At 39.1% G+C, this 5,060-nt stretch overlaps 1 long non-coding RNA gene across 1 annotated transcript; it reads left to right on the forward strand.

Moving 5' to 3' along the window:
* The first annotated feature begins 805 nt into the window (after positions 1 to 805).
* Positions 806 to 2,515, forward strand: LOC122762654. The gene is made up of 3 exons (XR_006358745.1): positions 806 to 1,163; positions 1,931 to 2,004; positions 2,425 to 2,515. It is a non-coding gene; the product is annotated as an uncharacterized LOC122762654 (long non-coding RNA).
* The last annotated feature ends 2,545 nt before the right edge of the window (positions 2,516 to 5,060 follow it).

Raw genomic sequence — 5,060 nt, forward strand, 5'->3', positions numbered from 1 at the left:
GTGTACAAAATACACAATGAGGCAATAATGTGGTATTTGCCTCGTTTTATGTAAATAATGGTAAACAATACAGAGAAACATAGTCTCCCATTATATTTTATATTTAATCTGTATATCTATCTATCTATATGTATATATATACATATATAGATACCCATGTTCAACTGCTGTTCACATGGAACCCTTCTCCACTTTGGCCTTCCTTGTTCTCGTTTGAATATTTGCTACTACCACCAAGATCTGCACATATATGTATATATATATATACATATACATACATATGTATATGTATATATATACTTCAATAGCACGCGACAGGTCGGAAATTTGATCCAATGCAGACATAACTCCATAAAAAGCCCAACGTACATTCAATATGCCACTCAGCATTACTTGAGTTTAACAATCATTTTTAATACAGCTTTACCAACCATTGTCAGAACTTTAGGCCAATGTGTTGTTATTGTACAGTAAAAATAGAGTTTTCTGCCTTTTTCTGTGAAAAAAAACAAGTAATTTTTTTCGTTTTTGTTAATTTCTGGTTTTATTTTGAAAAACGAATGAACGAATGATACACGGATTTAATATATATAATTATTATTTATTTTATTATTTTTACCTTTAATAGTTCAGATCAACATTTCCATCCACACTCCATACCAGATGGTGGCGGTAATGTACCAAATCGTTGTTTGCCAACCGCCATAAAACCTCAGAAAAGAAGAAGAAGAAGAAGAAACAAAGCGGAGACCGATGATTGGTGACACACAACACACCTGCTCATCTTCACGCAGGTGTTTTTCAATCAGCTGATGAGCGCTGATTGCTTCCTCCTCCTCCTCCTCCTCTTCTTATTTAATCTTCATCCAGCCAACAGTTCCGTGATGTTACTTTGAAGAGAAGCTGCACGAGCCGTGGAAGGAAAGAAACAAAGTGTCGCCGCTTAACTAATGAAACTGTTCCGGGAGGAGGGAACTTGTGGCGGTAATGCACCAACCGCCATGAAACATCAAAAAAGAACGAGGGAAGTTTAAAAAAAGAAGGGAAACAAAAGGAAAACTACCTCGGCGTGACGTCAGACGCCGAAAAGGTGGCCTCGTGGCAGCAAGGCGCTCCAGGGTGGCGTGTTCGGCCTGGTCCAGATTGGTGTCCCGTCCAGAATGGTGAGTAACTTTTGTCAAGTGATCTTAATGGTGCCTCTGTTTACTGAATTATGCTCATAATTAGCTCAATATTCACGCTGTGCCTCATTGTCAGACAGTTCTCTGAATTGGCAGCTGTTTTGTCTGGATACAGCAGTTAAATCATTGGTAGAAACTGATTTCGATTTTCATTAAGCTGTGATTTATTTTTACGTTTGGTCCATAAAATGTTAAATTGTGTTCGCTGTTTCTAAATTAATTTATATTCTTAAATTATTTGGATTCAGTGATTTGCTTAAATAGAGCAAATAAATGAGGAAATATTCACATTTAACAAAATAAAAAAAATCAAACTCAAACACTTAAACCAATCTACTATCAAAATAGACAAAACAAGACTAAAAACAAGTTTAAATGGCTGCTGTGCTATGTTAACTCACTGTTCCGCTCATGGTCATTATTATTATTGAGTTTTTCACTGGGAAGACTTATTGTTTTTTTTATGTTAAATGTTTAAAAACAGATTCAGGGTTATACATGTCTTTTTATAATTCTAAACTTTTAATGTAGTCATTCAAATACAAACTTTTTTGTATTCTCTTCTTTATTGAGGATATTAAGAACACACATAATTACTACTATACTATAAATGTATGTCTGTGTGTGTGTGTGTGTGTGTGTGTGTATATATATATATATATATATATATATATATATATATATATATATATATATATATATATATATATGAACACTCTAAACGTTTTTCTTTCTTTCTTTTTTTAAAGGAACAACCTGCTTCCTGCTCACAGAGACCTGGTCTGACGCGCCATATTCAAAAGCCTGAGGCTGTCAAAAAAAGGTGAGTGACACCTTTAGAGATAATTTACTACATCATGATGGCTAATTTTCATAATGTATTTAACTGATGGCAACGTATCATATTAATTTAATCACACATGTATAATATAAGTTTGTTTGTGTTTTTAAAGAGTGTGGCTACTGACATTTCTATACTTGATCTTAAAAGGCATTCCTTAAATCTTAATCAACTTTATTCTACGTCACTTGTGATTATGTTCATTCCTTTGTTTCACTGTTAGAATAGAATGTTTTCACTGAAAGTGAGTGTTTATATCTCAGGCTGGGTGAACCATGTCTGTACCTCCATACAAACACCTGACCTAGTTATTTTACACCTGTAACAGTATGAACTTGAACATGGTCAAGGCTGGAGACTGGACTCAAACATTTGTTTTGTTTGTCTGTTGTTTTTCCACAGATTGATCTTCATGAAGATCGTCAAAGAGTAGGTGTGATGATTTAACTCTGGGTGGCCGCTGTGTCCCCACTCTTTCTTGGCCGCTGTGCCTACATCTCTCTCCATTGTCCAACATGGCCACGTTCTTTCTCTTCTCCTGCTTTCCATCTGTCAGATAGCTGAGGGTTGTACATGGAGCATACGCCACAGGTTGGTTTTGTATGTTCATGTCCACTTTGTTGGATGGTCTGAAATCTGGTCCTTGTTGGTTATATTTTTGTGGAACTGCTGAGCGAGTGGTTTGAAAGAGTGATGGAGTGTTTGAAATTCTCTCTCTCTCTCTAAATGAATGGGTTGTGTGTAACTGAGATGCCGTGATTGAATAGTTAAGATGGTGTGAGAATATGATTATGTTCAGCAGTTCACATTAAAGTAGATCTGGTGTCTTGAAGGGCTTAGATGCTTGATAAGTTATAATGCACTAACATTTCCTTTTTAGGTCCGTCTACAAAGGGTGAGTCCATATTTTTTTATGTCTTCTCCTGGGGGGGGCTACCTTCTTGCCCTCCATGTGTGCTAGGGTTTGCAGAGTAGGGGAATAAACAAAAGAAAACTTGTGTGTTGTGTTTTTTGAGAGTGAAGGTACTTAGGTGTCGGCAACAGACTTGCTAGTCTGGCTGCTCACAGCTAACTACTGAGTTTACATGCAAAGGTAAGAACACGCCTCCACAGAGAGGCGTTTTCTTGCCTTGCCACCTAACCACTTTTTCTTTCTAACTGTTACGCAGGCCGCGGGCCATCGCTGTTCCGGCCGCCGAGTCGATCTGTCCTGGCCCTCCTTGTGCCTTTCCTCACTTCTAAAAGGAAAAAAAAAACAATACCTTGTTTTAGCACTAAAATATAGTGATGTTGGAGGACCAGATCTTTAATATGAGGTTTAAGTAGATGTTGGTGTACAGTTAAAGCTAAATGGTAAGAATAAAGTTAATGTTGTGTCACAAGGTTTAGACTTCTTGGCCGCTGTGCCTTTAATTTTTGTCTTTTTTTTTTTTCTCTTTTCCAACGTGGCCATTAATCTACCATTAGCCCTAGAACGTTTAAATGGATCCTGGTGATCTACAAACTTAGTACCTAGCTTTGGATGGCAGCCCTGCCATAGCTTTTGTATGGCCATTACGTCCTTTAATGCAAGTAGGCCATGATCGCTAACTGTGCCCGTGCCTTCGTGACATACTTGTGTTCTTGTACGTGTGGCCTTGCGCGTATAGTCACTTTACATAGGCCAACATGGGTGCCCTCCGCGTCCATGCACAGTAAGTAAACTAACCTGTACTTTTCTTCTAGCATCAATCAAGAGGAGCACCGACATCCCTGCATGTCCACCTTAATTAGATTGCGTTTTAGTTACAATAAAATTCCAAATGGTAAGGGCAGTTTTTCTTTCTTGCTTGGCCGCCGTGCCGTTACTACACCTGCTCTCACCTGAGTCTTCATTCTTCATGGCCACTGTGTCATGACTGTACTTGGTCTTTATGCCACTCTGTCATTTCTGATCTGTTTTTCCTACTAAGTTTTCCTGGTTGTGTGTGTGTGTGTGATGACTGAATCGCTCTCTCACTGGTCTGACTGTCTCTCTTTCGCTGGTCTGTCTGGTGTCTCTGTCTTTCTATGTGTCTTTGTCTTTCTGTGTGTCTGGTCTCTGTCCGTCTGTCCTGTGTGTCTGGTCTCTGTCCTTCTGTCCTGTTTGTCTGGTCTCTGTCTGTCCTTTGTGTCTGGTCTCTGTCCGTCACCCTGCGATGTCTAGTCTCTGTCCTCGTGTCTGGTCTCTATCCGTCTGTCCTGTGTGTCTAGTCTCTGTCGTCTATCCCTGTTTGTCTGGTCTCTGTCTGTCTGTCCTGTGTGTCTAGTCTCTGTCTGTGTCTGTCCTGTGTGTCTGGTCTCACCATCCGTCTGTCCTGTGTCTGGTCTCTGTCCGTCTGTCCTGCGTGTCTAGTCTCTGTCCGTCTGTCCTGCATGTGTCCGTCCTGTATCCTCTAGTGTCAATAGTCTCTGTCTGTGTCCTTTGTGTCTGGTCTCTGTCAGTCTGTCCTGTGTCTGGTCTCTGTCTGTCCTTTGTGTCTGGTGCTACTGTCCGTCTGTCCTGCGTGTCTGGTCTCTGTCTGTCTGTCCTGCGTGTCTGGTCTCTGTCCGTCTGTCCTGTGTGTCGTATTTAGTCACTTTTTTAGTCTCAACTTAAATGGATGATTTAAAGTTGATTAGTCTTGAGGTGTCTGATTTCTGCAGGAAATTCTGGAACCTTATTTTGAAATGGCTTTAATTTAAACATTAAATTTTGGTCTTGAATCTCAGTTATCATAGTTGCAACTTGGAAACGTGGAAGCTGATGAATTGTGTAGTAAATGCATCAAAGTTTACTGTAGCTTGTCTAAAAATGTAGTAATTGATTATGATGAGCTAGACCAGGTCTTCCTTTATTCTCAACTGGTAATCGCTTTGATAAGATAACTGGTTCCTGATTTGATTATGAAGCTAAACCTTTGATTTATATGTAAGTGTAGTCACATGAGATTGTAGGTGTTATTCAGCCCATGGATAATGTTATGATATACTTTAAATCTGGCTTTTGTTGGCACACATTTGTTATCCATTTAAATCTT

The sequence above is a fragment of the Solea senegalensis genome, unplaced genomic scaffold (assembly GCF_019176455.1).
Source record: "Solea senegalensis isolate Sse05_10M unplaced genomic scaffold, IFAPA_SoseM_1 scf7180000015910, whole genome shotgun sequence".
NCBI classification, from domain to species: Eukaryota; Metazoa; Chordata; class Actinopteri; order Pleuronectiformes; family Soleidae; genus Solea; species Solea senegalensis.